The 16,742-nt window shown below is 39.9% G+C and overlaps 1 pseudogene; it reads right to left on the reverse strand.

The window, feature by feature from the left end:
• Nucleotides 1–3,099: 3,099 nt before the first annotated feature.
• LOC101700856 (putative G protein-coupled receptor 160) lies at nt 3,100–4,127 on the reverse strand (annotated as a pseudogene).
• Nucleotides 4,128–16,742: the final 12,615 nt, after the last annotated feature.

The raw sequence follows: 16,742 nt of genomic DNA on the forward strand, positions 1-16,742 counted from the left end.
CAATCAAGAGGCCAGGATCATGGCGGTCTACCTGGCCCTGAGTTGGGCCTGGAATGTGGGGCAATGGGGATCATCCATGTGGGTGCTGGCTTGGTGTATGTGACATGGGGACCGATCTAGACCCTAGGCCACTGGGTCTGGCTTAGTATTAAGGTTCATTGAGGTCAGCCTGTTGCTAGAGTCTGTGATAAAATCAGGTACCCACTTCATTCTTCACTATCCAGAGGGTATCTCTGAGCTGCATTCTATATATTTGAGGGAGGAGTGACATGGATGTTATGAAACTGTCCTTTTCTACCCTTTTCAGTGAATTTTTTTTTAATTTTTGTGTTCCATTGTGGTACTATAATCATTTACCTGGATTCTTTAGCTCTTGTGAAGGTGATTTTGTGCATGGATGGTTGTTCGTATTGGTAATTTTTTGTGGGGAGACAAATGCTAGAAACTCCGATTCTGCCATCTTACTGATATCATCCCATAAGGTACATATTTTTAAAGTCATGAGTGGATGCTGAATTTTGTCAAAGGCTTTTTCAGCTACTATTGTGATAATCATGTGTATTTTTTAGCCTGTGTTTTAGTTTTCTTGTTGCTGAGACAAAATACCTGATACTCAAAGTTAAAGAAGGAAAGGTTTATTGTAGCTCAGTTTGTAGAGGTTTTAGTTCATAGTTGGCTGCCTCCAAAGCAGGGTGGCATGGCAGAGGGGCACCACAGAGGAGAAACAGTTCATGGAAGGCAAAAGACAGCAAAGCAGTAAAGTAGCAAAGAAGCTGCAGAGTCCTGCCTCCTTTCCATCCCTTTATATCCATCCAGGCTACTGAGCCTTTGGGTAGTGCCACCCACACCCATTGTGGGCTTTCCCAATATCCACACACAGAACAATGACAAACCAATCAGTGGGTTACTTTAGTAATTACACACCCTTAATCCAAGCATCACACAATTCTAGTATTACACACCATAGATCCAACTACGCTTGAAAAGTCCCACCTATGACCTTAGAGGCTTTGGGGGAACATCTGACACAAGCCATAACAGCTTGTTACTATTATGAATTAAATGATTGGAATTTTTAATGTAAAATGGACCTATCTCTGAGATAAATCCCACCTGGCCATGATCTTTTTTATATATTGATGGATAAATTTTCTAACATTTTGTTAAGGATTTTTACAGCAGTGATCCTGGGGGATAGAGGTCTATAGTTTTATCTTCTTATAATGTCTTTGTGTGGTTTTAATATCAAGTTAATGTTGACCATATATGATAATAAATTAGAAAAATATCCCTCTTTTCCGGAAGAATTTTTGTTGAATTAATATTCTTTCTTTCTTTTTTGGTACCATTTATCCAACTAAGGACCTTGCACTTACTTGTGAGGCAGGCATGGTGCCACTGAGCTAAATCCCTGGCCCTGTTTATTTGTTTTTTAAGTGTTTGAATGAACTCATTTTAATGCATACACACTTAGGATTATTATGTCTTTTTAATACCTCTATTCCTTTACCATTACAAAAAAGATTCTTTTTATCCCTGGTACAATGTTTTTGATTTAAAATTGACTTTTTTTGACATTAATAGAATTAATCCAGCTTTCTTATGATTAGTATTGGCATGATTAGTCTTAATCTTTTTTTTTTTTTTTTTTTTTTTTGCAATTCTGGAGATTGAGCCTAGAGCTTCAGGCTTGCTAAGCAAGCACTCTACCATTGAACTTTACCTTATCAAATTATCCATGTCTTTCTATCTAGAGTGGGTTACTTATAGGCACTATATAGCTTAAATTCAATCTGAAAAGTCCTGACTTTTAACTAACATGTGCAGAGCACACATGTCTAATTGGAACAATGATATAGCTGAGTCTAAATCTATCATCTTGCCAACTGTTTTCTATTTGCTCCATCTCTTCTAGATTCCCCTGTTCCTGCCTTTTTTGGTCATCTTTGATATTAATTTACTACTTTAATGATTCAATTTTATCACTACTATTTGTCTATTTAGCTATATCTCTTTTTTGAAGTGATTATAGTAGTTTGCAACATCCAATTTGAACTCAACACAAACAAATTTCAAATAATGTCACACCACACTGAATGCAGTGTAAGATTCTTCCAAAAGTATTCTTATGTTTTGTTCTTCCTGTCTTTGTGCAACTGTCATCATATATTTTACTTCTACATATATAATAAACCCTATTAAACTTGTCACTCTTGCTTTATTTTTTATTTATTTATTTATTTTTGGTACCCGGGATCGAACTCGGGTCCTTCTGCTTGTGAGGCAGGTGGTGGAACCGCTAAGCTAAATCCCTGGCCTGTCACTCTTGCTTTAAATGGTTATCTTTGAAAGGGATTTTAAAATTGAGAAAAATATTTTTATTTATTCATGTATTTACTATTTTTCATAGTGTTATTTCCCCAGAGTGTTAAATTTCCACCAGTTGCCTCTTTCTTTCTGCTTGAAAGACGTAATGGTGTTGTCAGTGATGTGCTCTGCTACGCTTGCCCTCTGAGAAGTAAAGAGTTCTGATTTGCTCTTTGCCAATTTCCCTGGTGTAAATGCTGCCGCTGTTACCAACTTCAAGCTACCAACAGTTTAACAGCTAGTTTTCAAAATTCATAAATATTTAAAAATCAGCTTGTATGACCTGGTATTAGCTGGATCAAGCTTATAGTGTTAGCCTGTTGGCAACAAATTTTCTATGGCTTTCTCTTTTTCCTCTCTCTTTTGTTTTTGTTTTTGTATTAATAACAAATTTATTTATACTGTAGTCCTGAATAGGCAGAAGGACTTCTTGGCATTATTTTGTTTTTAAAAGAAAACATTATTTAATAAACTATATCATAACCCCAAAAGTATGCTGGAAGAGTATAAAAGGTTAGAGGGGAAAAAGAGCTTCAGTTTAGTGCCACTTTTTGGTATGTCCTGACTCACCATTCTTTCCTGTTTCTAAGATTATGATTTTTATTGTAACTGGTTTAGTTTTAAGATGGCAACATATTAACAAATTATTATTATTATTATTATTATTATTTTTGGTACCGGATATCGAACTTGGGTCCTTTTGCTTGTGAGGCAGGCGGTGGAACCACTGAGCTAAATCACCGGCCCCCTACAAATTATTATTGATATAGGCTTTTCAATTTGTCCAAAATTATACATTGTAAGTGGAATGAAGCAGCATTTCCAGTTGACAAATGGGTCTATGGGTAATAAGGTATTTCTTAAATAAAGCTTGTGACAATTAAACCAACAAATGGTGGCAATGAGAAAACTGTTGACAAAATACAACCAGGGAATGTTCAATTCAATATATGCAAGAATCTGTACTTTAAGTAAAAGAATGAATACCTGAAGCAGTACAAATGGTAACCAGGTACCAAGAAAACAGACAATGAGCTTGGGCAAGAGTATTTTTTTAGAGTTTACAATGCAACTCGGGAGGTATGAAGAAGGAAAATACAAGATAAGCTCATTCATATAGGAAGTATTTGAATAGCCTGTACCAAGGTAATAACTTCTGACCAAGAGGTTATAAAAGCCATAAATAAAATTATCATCATGGAAAGTGACAGGCAGTAACTCTGAATGCTGACATAGACAGGACATTGGTAAGAAATATTCTGTGCCTTCAGGCTTTGGTAGATACCTGGTTCTCCCAAAACATAAGCAAGGACTGAAATCCAAATCAAAATTACTGCAAAGAAGTAAAACGCCTTCTGACATTTAGATGATAGCTTGGTGAGTTTAGAGAAATTCAGGCAATAATCTATACAAGATATTAAGAAGACTGGATAATGCAAAAAGCCCTAAGTAAAGGAAGTAATTTGAGCAAAGAGGCAGATATGATATTTAGTAAACCTAATACCTAAAAGTACAAAATCCCTGAAATAGGATATAATGGAAATGTTTACCAAAAATAAAAAATCAACAAATGCTAATGAAACACAAAAACATTCCATAAAATTTTGATGGCTGTTTGTTCTTCTCATTCCTAGTGTGAGGATATTTAGTAATATTTTCCCAAGTATGATCAAGAACAACAGAAAAGTAGCATCTGGAGGCTGATTTGTTTGATGTAACTGGTTCTGAAAAGAGCAGCTGTCGGAAGAAAAAGATGTCATATTTTTAAATTTCAAGAAGATCTGTTGAAAAATACACAATAAAACTGCTTCACTTTATTTTCCATTCTCTCCATAGAGTCTTCCTAACCAGTGATCCTATTTTATTTTGATTTTGCTGCCTTCAATTATGTCACTGTTGGTTCCTTGCATTTCATTTTGCTGTGCCAAAATGCTATATAAGCTATCCTTGGCTGGTGTGGGTTATCTCTGGAAGTTGAGTTACTGGCGCTCCTCACGGGGCTCCGGGCTGCACCTTCCTCCAGAGTCTGCCAGCAGAAACCACCGGACAGAGCTCGTGTCCCAGGTCCCACTCAGGGACCCTACCCGGCCCACCACAAGGTCACTGTGAGGCACCTGCACCACCGGCCCCAGGTGACTGCCCCTCCTCTTTCATTTTTGAAAGATATTTTTTTCTGGGTATAGAATACTAGGTTTACAATATTTTATTCCAGTACTTTGAAGTTATCTGTTGTAGGGAACAGGAAAAGGGGATGTTACTAGAACCTCTGCAGTAAGTTCTAGTCTCCTGCGAGCCACTGCAGCACAAGGCGAATTACAGGAAAGGTAGAAAAATGAGACTGAGAAGACGCTGAGCTTTGGGTCTGATCAGTGCTGCTCTGGGCGGCAAAGACTAAATCCCCCAGCTTACCGCACCTTTCATTCAGTACTCAGTACATCGGGAGAAACAAATGTAACAAATGACTTGCAGAGAGTTCAGTACATCCGGGTAAAACAAGATGGTAACAGTCCAAGAACAATGAGGAACTGAGTAGATGTTTATTCCTCCCAGGATGTTTTCAGCTCCCAGGATGTTTCTTGTCCTGGAGAATCGCAGCATCACCGGATCATTGAGGTCTCAGTTGTGACCAGAGGCCAAAATGGAGTTATGTCTCGGAATTCCATAGCTGGGCTGTAGGTGAGAGAACTACGCTAACCAAATGATTTTACCCTAAAATTATGTAGCATTGCTCCTGACAATCTGTCTTCTAGCTTCCCTTGCTTCTGTTAAGAAATTAACCATATTTCTATTTTTTCCCCTTTCTGTACTTAGTCTGTTTCTCCAACTTCTGATCTCTCTCACTCCACATCTCTGGGTGCTTTATTTTTCTTCAGTTTTTATTTTTTATTAGTACATAGTTGTAGTACATAATGATTACATTCCTTGTGGGGAGTTGATACATGCACATAACACATCTTGATTTTTTTTTTTTGCATTTTTAATGTTTATTGAGTATTTATAAAAAAAGCATCAAAATTTTCAACAGACTTTTTTGGTGTACAAAGTCTATAAAAGAACAACAGAAATAAATTCCTATATGAACTACAATGAAAATACCAATAACATTCTACAAAAACTAATCTTTACTTCAATTATCACACTAAGGCAATCTTCACACATGACAACAGCATGTTCCATACACATGTATCACTTACACTGACAGCAGTTGTATTTTTTTTCCTGGTCTTTTTGTAGGACATACTTGACATCTCACTAGTCTTGCTATTTTGTCAGGAGGTTCTTATTATATTATACAATGTGCAGTTAATAGGAACATAAAATATCAAAAAAATAAAGTATAAATTCCTAATATGTATTGTGCATTTAGAATAAACATAAACATTTTCACATCAGTTGTGTACTTGCTTACAAAACCTAAAAGATAACATCAGAAATAAAAACCTATGTGAACTACAATGAAAATCCCAATAGAACTCTACAACAAAAATAATCTTTGCTTCAATTGTCACATCAGTTTCCACACATGAAAATTGCATGTTCCACATACAAGTATAGCTTACACTGATAGCACATATGTTTTGTTTTCCTGTCTTTTTTTGTTGTTGTTGTTACCGGGGATCAAACTCGGGTCCTTGCGCTTGCGCAGCAGGCAGTGAAACCACTGAGCTAAATCCCCGGCCCTTCCTGTCTTTCTTGTAGGACACAGTTGACAACATTTTGGTTTTCCTGTTGTCATAATAGGTCTTTGACATGCTGCACCTGCCTGATCACCTGTCAGCTCACCAGTGTGCTCCACAATTTTTTTTGTGTAGTTCCATGGGAAGAAATATTTTGTTTTTCCTCTGTTGTAAATGATCTCTTATGAGGGCCAGTCCCAATCCTCTAAGGAATTTTCCTACTGGTATTTTGCACTTGTTATTTTCTTTTTTCTTTTCTTTTTTTTTTTTTTGGTACCGGGGATCGAACTCAGGTCCTTGCGCTTGCACAGCAGGTGATGAAACCACTGAGCTAAATCCCCGGCCCCTTGTTATTTTCTTTATAAACTATCAAACTATTTATGACACACATGTTTAGGACTGAGTCAAACACAACACTTTGTGTTTTGAGTGACATCATAGTTGCTACACAACTCATCAACAACATCTACTCCACTTTTGGTTTCGTTGTAGAACATTTCCACCTCAGGCTTCTGTTTTGTCGAGGTTTCCTTATTGATATTTCCATCCTGGTACAAGGTTGACATTAGCAGTAGCAGTTTTTTTTTCTTTGCCATTTATAAGGCCAGTGAAAATCTTTCTGAAATCCAAAGATTGTACTATATAATTCTTGGTTTTAAAATTGCAGTATTTCATTTAGAATTTCTGCTTTGTTCCTGTGTACAGCTCCTGCACAGGTCAATCTGTGGTCTGTTAGCAAATGTAACATCAATTGGAAACTGGTAAACCAATTGTTGAATGTCACATTCTAATTAGTTTGGGAGATGGGAGCAATAAGTCTGTTCACAATATCATTTGCTTTATTACTATGTGAATCATTTGGTTTATTACTAAGGACCTGATGGCTGAGTTCCAGGATAAATTCTAAATCGAAGCATGAGTCTTTGCATCTACAAGGGCATAAATTTTTATGCCATATTTTGACTGATCGCTTTTCCATAAGTCTTTTACATTCCCGTGGTTACCATGTGAAATCCCTACTAAGATCAGCTGACCTATGAATGCTTTCAGTTCAGCTAGTAAGGTATCATAATAAATACATTTTTGAATATGGTGATTGGTGCATACAGGATATTTTACTTGTATTTCCACCTTTGTGTATTTCACAGCATCTTACAGCATTTCATCTGCTACAATTTCCAACATTGGATGGCAGTGCTGGCATTCTGTTCAATAGGTTTCACCCCTGTCAAATTCCTCACTATATTTTCAGACCTAGCTCAACATTTTATTCTCTTTCCCTCCCTCCTTCTATTTCTTGATCCTCTTCCTATCTGAAAAAGATCTATCTTCCTACTTCCTGTTATCTATTTTTTATTTTGCTTTTTATTTATTTATTTATTTTTATTTTTATTTTTTTGGTACCAGGGATCAAACTCAGGACCTTGCTTTGCACTTTATTTATATTTTGGGTTTCTCATACAAGAGAAACCATGCAATATTTAAGCTCGTATGTCTGATTTATACTACACTTGATATTAGCCAAAAGGCCAAGAAGCGATGTATGTCTGATTTATTTCACTTAACCTTGGCTGCTTTTAATATTTTCTCTTTTTACTTGCTTTCAAAAATTTAATTTTTGGATGCAGTTTGGTGTGGTTTTCTTCCTATTTCTTTTGTTTAATTCTAACATAGTCATTTTTTTTCTGCTTCCTACATTTTTGGGCAAGAAACATGGAATTATGTTACTTGCTAAGCCCTGATTAGCTGTACTTATCTGTGAAACATCCTAGCAGTCAGGGGCCACCAGTGTGTTTTAGACTACTCCTTGAATATTAGTTTAATGAAGTAGTTAGATTTTCTCATTACTAATCTCTCTCTCTCTCTCCCTCTCCAGTAGTGGGGATTAAATCCAGGGCCTCACATATGCTAGGCAAATGCTCTACCATGAAGCGATGTCCCCAGCCCTAACATTTTATATTTCTAAAGAAGTTTACAATTGTAAAAATAATTGAAACTACATTCTATTAATGTGTAGATTATTTCAAATGCATCTGTGTATCAGAATTACCTGAGGATCTTTTAAATATGGAATCTTGGGGGAAGGGCTTTAGTCAGAATCTTTGGGGGAAGTCACATTTTAAAAAGGCTTAAGAAACCGAATATGATATGATTTATATTTCTTATAGAAATTCTATGACATTGAGCCAGGTATGGTGGCCCACACCTGTAATCCTAGCAGTCTGGGAGGCTGGGGCAGGAGGATCACAAGTTCAAGCCCAGTTTGGGCCACTTAGTGACTTAGCAAGACCTTGTCTCAAAATAAAAATTCGGAAATGGCTGGGGATGTAGTTTACTGTGAAGGCCCCAGTACCTTATACACACACACACACACACACACACACAGAAAAGCTCTTTGATGTGGTTTTGGTTATCTTCTTATATTCAAAGAAACAAGTTCATCAAGACCAATACCTTATCTAGGGTGGTCAACCCCACTGGTGACTGAATTTAGAACATGGACCTAAGTCTTTTGTCTGTTGTCATGGGGATTCTTTTTTTTTTTTTGGTACCAGGGATTGAACTCAGGACTTTGGGTTTACAAGGCATATGGCCACACCACTGAGCTAAATCCCTGGCCCAGGATTCTTTCTATAATACCAATTACCTGAAACTTTGGGGACACTAAAACCTCATTTTAATATATTAAATGTTTTTATGTTACCTTCACCACCACTATAATATCTATGGAACTAAAATTTTTTAAAAATTATATCTATGGTTTATGTCTTATGAATCATAACAGATTCTACTAAAAAATATAAACAATCATACCTATGTGTACAACAGATACTAAGTGTTCTGACTACAAATTACTGTATGTTTGGATTTGCCAACTCTTAGTGTAGCTCCAAATGCCCCAGAGCTCTGCAGCCTTGGGACATAGCCCTGCAAGGCTGTGGCCAATGAGGTGATGTGGCTTTGTAGGCATCATTACATCATTATGAGATATCATTTATAAAAAAAGAAGAAAGTGTCACTTTTTAATGCTATTTATTATGTTTCATAGGTATTGTGACTTTCATTGAATTCTAGGATTCTTCTAATTGAAAACACAAAAATGAGGGTGAGCAGGGTGAAAATAATTGAGAGGGGAAAAAACACATTTTAATAGAAGGGTTTCTTACAAAACCAACACCACATAAACATCTGCAAAAATGAATAAATCTCATCTGAGGACTGGGAGAGAGGCTGGTACACTTTAGACAGAGGGGATTGGAGTGAGGCTGCCACTCAGGATGCCCAGCATAGTCCCCCTGGGATTCTCTCACTGGTGTCATTGTCCGGATTTCCCAAGGCATATCTTTAGGCTGACAGTGATGACACTGGCTGCACACCAGAACTGTGTGGGGGAAGAAAGGCTGTGGTATTGATTAAAAGCAACAATGGTTCGAGGAAGCAGAGCCTAGAACTTTGCCTGCTGCAGGGAAGGAGTTGCCTGGAACCTGGTGGGAGCAGGTGAGAAACAGATCTGCAGCCCCAGCCCACAGCCTGCAGTTAGGTGATGCCCAGTGATCTTTGTGCACTTTGTCAGTCCTGCAAGGGCCTCCCTAAAATAGCTTCTAATTTTGTAGCAGGAAAACATTTATTTTCTGTTTAATTGATAGCATCATCTGCCTTACAAAAGCCCTGCCTTTACTAAGACTTTGGCTCAAAAAACTTGGTTGTGCTTTCTGCCACAATGCAGATCTCTCGCCCCTTTGGGATATTTTAATCAGTAGTGACTTTGCAACATGGAAGAGAGTTTGAGATCCCTTGCTGTCTCCAGGATGAAAAACACTGAGCAGGGGCTGGGGATTTAGCTCAATGGTTCTACTGCCTGCCTCGCAAGCGCAAGGACCCAAGTTCAATCCCTGGTACCAAAAAAAAAAAAAACACTAAGAAGAAGCAGAAAGGAAAATCACTGTGGTCAAAATAGTGGAGCAAGGGCTGGGGATTTGGCTCATTGGTTCAGCCGCCTGCCTTGCAAGCGCAAGGTCCTGAGTTCGATCCCCAGTACTGAAAAAAAAAAAATAATGGAGCAGGAAGAGAATGGATGGACTGGTTTTCTCAAGAGATGAGCATTTTTCTGTCTACCTGCCTGAGACAAAGGCTGTCAAACATCTATCTTACTCAGGAACAGTGGTTCCAGGGAGCAGGAATGAGGAATAAGCAAGAATGAAACAGGGAAGAAAGGAAGGCAACATAGGATGTGTTGCTGGGTTGGCCACAGACTGGGCCAGGGCTCTACCCTGTGAGACTTTCTGAGGAGGCCTAAGAATGTGTTTCAGAAAGTCCACTGTGAGGATCAAAGAAAGAAACATTTACCAGGTCTCATCTGCCACTGGCCAAGAATGGCCTCAAGGTTAACTTCCATGTTTTGAGCTGTATGTGTGGGAATGCTACGTCATGGTGGCCCATGTGTGACATCAGAGAAGTCACAGGTCGCAAAGTGGGAGGATGACACACATGCTGAGGCAAGAAATTTCCAGGCTCCTTGTGCATAAAGCTGAGGGAAGTCTGCACAAAACAGGAGGTTTTTCCTGAGGCTGGAGGAGAAGGTGGGGTTGAAGGAATACCACAGAGTGGCATCCAAGACATAGCCAATAATCCAACCCACTGTAGTGAAACAACCTGAGAGTCTAGATGACTCTTCTGTAGTCTCTTTGTTTCTAGTTCATGGTGAGGGACACATAGTTAAAAACTTTGATTTTACCTCCTTCCATCTTCAGTTTGAGTCCTGGCTTTGGCACTATGAGTTCTGTTCTTATGAGCAAGTTACATAACTTCTTTGAGGCTTACTTTACTTGTCTGTAAAATTAACACAGTGTATGTACCTCACCCTATTACTATGAGAATGATGTGAGATAGTTATGCATGTTTAGTTATTAGCACTCTGCCTAGCACATGGCAAGGGCTAAAGAAATGGTAGGTAGCTCATGTTATTATGATGATGACTTTAACATCACAAAAAGTTTAATTGTGAGGCATGAGGTAGCATGGAAAAGTTGTTGTTAAGGTGTAGGACTAGAGAGAAGATGACAGGCCCTCAGTAGGAATTTGGGGTGGGGATTCATGTTTTTCAAGTCAAGCTATGGGCCCTGGGATGGGGTTGGCCAAAGTTTGACAAGGTGTCAGGACTTCCTTTCAAGGAACCGAGGGTTCAGAAGGAAAACTGGAGTGCTACAGAGGACACAGAAGCAGTGATAAGATTTCAGAAATTAGGGGACTGCAGAAGGGTTCAAGGAAGACACAGGGAGCCTAGTTGCTGCAGAGATGTTTCCAGGCTGCCCCCAAACACACTCCTGCAGCTGGACTAATCTCATGCCAAGTATCAGGTCCCTCTGAGTTTACTGTTTCTCCCCTACACTGGGTATGATTCATGGCTCTGAATGTTGGAGGGCTAGGCCTATGCATTGTACTGATGCACTCAGTTTGGGGCTGGGGTGACAAAGCAGAGACTTGCTGGGCTCTTAGTGCAGCTGCAGCTGAGCAGGAAGCCCTGTCATAGAGGGGCTGACACATAACCTCTGACCATAGCCTCTATCTGACACATCTGGCCACAGGTTACAGCTTAACCAGGCCTCCTTGCCTTGGCTGATGAGGTGTCCACACCACATACCCAAGCCTTAATTCTCAGTTCCTCTGTCCAGTGCATTTGGGAAAGAGCCATATCTCATTATAATGGACCAAAATGTTATCACATTGCATGTTTTCACATGGTAACAATGTAACCAAATTCATTCCCACAAACTTTCCATTTTAATCTATTTAATATTAACACCTTTCTTTATGTTGTTCAAAGAATTCTCTCAGATTCTCTGTGTTTTCATGAAGAAAACTATGATTAGAGTCAACACACTGAATTGATGTTTTTGATTGAAGCAAATATGTCTGAAGAAAATTTAAATTAGACATGTGGCTTTACATGTAGTTGGTTATGTGTAACAATTGATAGGTTAGCATATCTTCATTTTTCTTCAAGGGGAAAAAATTCCAATTGAATGTTGCTTTGAAAATAAGCTAACTGCAAGCGTGAGGGACTTGTTTAGAAAGTTGAGGTGACAACTGAAAGTCAAGACTACACATGCTTGTGTGTTTCCTAGGGAAAAAAAATTCTCCAATTTAAAAGAGACTTGGGCACTGCTGCTATTTCTTCAGATATAATATATAAGAACGGGAATGATGGCTTTTCTTAAGGAAACATTAGATGTAAATTGAAGAAAAATGAGTATAGAAAGTGAGATTTTTTTCCCAGATTTTTCTCATCTCTTCATAGTTTTATCATGCAGCAATTTGATGTTGACATCTTTATGTGCTTGAGCTCACTCAGCTTCCCAGAAGCACATGAGGACATTACAATGGTGGATCTTCAGGAACAGAAGCCCTTATCTGCTCCTCATCCTTGTTCTATTTTCATTTCCTGAAGTCCCTCTTGTCTCCAAGACCCTGTCCTCAGCTTCCTGTGTCCTGTTCTCTGCTCCATTCATATGCAATCTCATTTGAGCTTTCCTCTCTCTGTTCCCTGAGATGCAATGTCATTGCTTCCTTTCTCATTTCCTGGCTACTTATTCACCAACTTTTAAGATTATTCGAAGATTACCCAATTGATGTGTAGTTTGAGTTCTCAAAATAGGTTGCACCTGGACCAAGGTGGAAACTTGCATTAATTGCAAATTGCAAAACTGCAATCAAGTGAATTTTGTACAGAAGTAGGCATTTAATCCATCAGACATTCTAGCAGTTTTAGCTCTTGAACACTGTGATAAGAATCAGCAAGAAGTCTTCTAAGTGATGAGTAAAATAGCTGTCAGAGAATCTACATAACTTTATCTCTTTGATTAAACAGTTATTGAGTATTTTCTAGCTGCCAGAGACTGTCCAGGGTGGTAGGAATACTGAAATGAATAATTTATTTTTCTCCTATCTTGTTCCAGAAAGGATCTGAGGCAGCTTGTAGCACAAACACTTAAATTAAAACATCCAAATGCAAGTTTTTAAAACTCAGATCAGGGGAAATATAAATTAAAATAGGTCAAGTCCTGGGGAAAGGAAGACACACTTGGCCATTGGGAGTCTTCATAATCATTATGCGTGAGCTGTACTTTTTAATTCTAAGTTCTTAGGTGGCCAAGGGGAAAGTAAAATGTAGTCAGTTACAAATTCCTATTGTAGAGTCAGAGAAATGGTATAGTTATGTGGAGAGAAGGGGGTAAATAAGCCATGATTCCTAGTGGTAAAGAATTCAAGATTCTCCAGTTGGACAGTCAGATTTGTAGCAAACATCTGTAAAACACAGCTGTATTATGAAGGTCTGTATAAAGTGCTAAGAGAATAGGGATAGGAGAGAGATTTATCTGGCATATGATAAAGAGATAGTGGGTAATGAGCAATGTCTCAAAAGAAGCACTAGATGAGGAGGAGGAGAGCAAGTGAACCAGGAGGGAAAGAGCACAGTGGCTCTGGACAAATGATCCCCAGCCAGAGAAGCACAAAATGGCTTCAAGTGCTTGTTCAAAGATTCAGTCAGTAGGACTGGGATTTTTTCACAAGCACCCCAGACGACACTAATTCTGGTGCTCAGGGACCATATTTTGGGAAAAACTAGAATAGAACCTTGAGTGTGTGGAGCCATGAACAATGAGGTAGAACTCCTGGGCCGAAGTTAGAAACTTTGACTTCATGGGATATGGGGAGTCACTGATGTCTCTGAGCCTGAGCAGAGGAATGGTATTTTCAGATCTCTCTGTGTGACACTTTCATCTTTCCTGATTTCAAAAAAATTAAAGGGTGAAAATGACTGAAGACAAGGAACTGTCTGGAGCAGTCAGTGTTCCATGATCCAAATCAGAGCACGAGGACTTGAGCAGGGAAGTGGTAGGGGATGTGGAGCACTTTGTAGCAAGCATGAGCCTGTTATTAATGCACACAGGTTTACTTTTCTATGCTGTTTTTCATCTCATTAACTATTACTTTACTTTACATTCTGCTGTCTGGCATCTGGCCTAAACCAACAGGTAGCTTGGTGACCCACAAGGCGGAGGGCCTTGCTGACTTCTGACTGGGCCATGTGGGGATGAAGAAGCTGGTTCAAAGGGCTGTGAGGGACACCTGCTCACTGTAGTGTAGTGGAGGTGCCTTAGGATGAACTCCCAGTAGAGGGTAGAATGGCACATACATTTTAACATCTTCTATGAAAGTGGCTAACAGTGTCCATCTTATTAGATTCTGCAAACACAATAGTGCACCTAAAAGTGGCAGAAAATACCAGCACCTTTCATTGTAATTACAGCATGTCTGAAGCTGGACAATGTTGCCATGCAAAGACCAGTTGTTTGGAATCTGCTCTTGATATGCCCACCCCTATGGTCAAGGGAATTCTGTCATTTATGGTAGAAAGGGGCTACTGAGCACAAAACCAAGACAAAGTAAAGTGAACACCTGAAATGGTAGGTGAAGACCCACCATCTAATGTGGTGGTAGGCAGGATAATGCCCCTCCCTGGCCAAAGATGCCCATGTCCTTAATCCCCAGAACCTGTGAATATGCTACCTTACATGGCAAAAATGGGATATTAGTTGCTAGGGTTGCTGTTACAAAGTACCATGAACTGGGTGGCTTAAATCATGGGAATTTCTTGTCTCATAGTTCTGGCAGGTTGGCTTTTTTGGGCAATGAGGAAAGTATCTGTTCCTGGTCTCCCCCTTTGTCTTTGTCTTGCAGACGACTGTCTTCTCTTTATATCTTTCCACATTGTCTTTTTCCTGATCTATGTCCAAATTTCTCCTTTTCCTATAGGATACCAGTTATTGGATTAGGGCCCACTTTAAGATCTTATCTTAACTAATTGCATCTGGAAAAACTCTTTCCAAATAAGGTCACATTCTGGGGGTTAGGATTTCAACATCTGAATTATTAAACCCAAAACAGGGGCCTTTGAAGATATGATTAAAGTTAAATATTTGAGATGGGGTGGTTGTCCTCAGTAGAATGGGTAGGCCCAATCCAGTCACATGAATCCTCAAAGAGGAGAATCTTCCCCATCTGTGGTCAACATGAGGGAGTCATGATGACAGAAGAAGCTTCCAAGAAAAACACAACATTCCTGGCTCTGAAGTGGAGGAAGGGCCATAAACTGGTGGCTCAGAGGCTGGAAAAGGCCAGGAGCCTCCAGAAAGAAAGGCAGCCCTGCTGACCTCTTCGTTTTAGCTGAGACCCGTGTTAGAGTTCTTACCTATAGAACTATAAGACATATTTATGCTGCAAGTTGGGAAAAAGTTATTTTGGTAGCCATGGAAAATACTAGAATCTCCTCCTGACCTCACCCTGAAACTAACCAGGTGATCCTTCATCTCCTACCCATAGGGTTCCTCTGCTGGAAGCAGCTCACCCCAGGACAGTGCCCACGCTTGCCACAGCCACTGACCAAACCCAGTGGTGTAAAGTGACTGAATCCTCTCCCCACTCCTCTGAGTAAGCCCGAGTACAGGACAAGCTCCAAGGGCCAGCTGTACAGGAGCCCCTGCCTGGGACAAACAGGAGCTTGTGATGGAACAATCTCCCTAAAGGACAGTAAGAGAAGGAGCTGGGAGCAGACCCCGTTCCTGGCAGAGGCCTGGGGGATCAGTGTCGCTGAGCGCATGAGGGCCGCCCCGTCACCTAAGCCAGTTTGCAGTGGGTTGTGTGACTTGCCGAGGAGCCTTGGCACTCACATTTGCCAAGCCAGAAAGTCCCACCAGGACTGAGGAGTGGACAGAAAGAGGAAGGAAGGGGCAGAAAAGGCCCAGGGCAGGAAGCTGCTCTGGGCCCTGTATGGGAAGAGGCTGCCACTCCCGGCAAAATGAGTCTCAGAGGAGTTAGTTTGTCACAGTGAGGGTTGTCAAGTGACAGTGGCTCTAACAAGCTGATAGACAATTTCTGGAAGCCTTTGTTTTTCTTCTAGAAGAGCCAAGCAGGGCATCTTGTTTTAGATGATTGCCGCTTCTTGGATCAGGAGCATGTTATTTCCCTTACACAAGTGATTGCAAAATGTACAACTGCCTCTCTGTTTTGCTTTAAAGTGTTTGATTTTTTAAAAAAGCTGTTAAGCCCTAGATTGGAAGCTCTCAGATGATCTGCTCTTCTCCTGTGTCCGGATACAAACACTCTAGTCCCCGCTTAAACAAGGCTCCAGTCTTTTCTCTGTATCTCTTCCATCAGGAACTGCTGGAGATAAAAGCCAATGTCTTAGTGGAGCAAGTGTGACATCTGGTATGCTATCAGGGATAAATCTCTACCTGCCAAGCAAGACCATGAGGCCATCTGGAGCTAGTCACTATACGAACTTGTTTTATCTCAAAACTGCCTCACCTGACTGGCTTTTCTATTGCCAGTCTTGGATTCTTTTTCAAGAACGCTGCTAATGAGACGCAGTTGGCCTGAGTTTTGAGGTAAATTGTGAGAAAGGGCTTTGTAAAAAGGAGGAGAGGGAAAAAAACCCTCATTTCCTTTAGCTTTTGAAAGGACGGGGTCAAACACAGGCTGCAGAGGTATCGCAGAAATCAGGTCCCTCGGGGAAGGAAAGGGGAGGGAAGCTCACATCACGGTGCTCTGACCACAGCTCCAGTCCCAGCCTCGGGAGCTGGTTTTAGGATGCGGCAAAGTTGTGCTACAGTTTTGCCTGGTACCTTGCTCTCCACT

The sequence above is a fragment of the Heterocephalus glaber genome, unplaced genomic scaffold (genome assembly GCF_053883595.1).
Source record: "Heterocephalus glaber isolate CG9 unplaced genomic scaffold, H.glaber_assembly_v1.0 deba00001442, whole genome shotgun sequence".
Lineage (NCBI taxonomy): Eukaryota > Metazoa > Chordata > Mammalia > Rodentia > Bathyergidae > Heterocephalus > Heterocephalus glaber.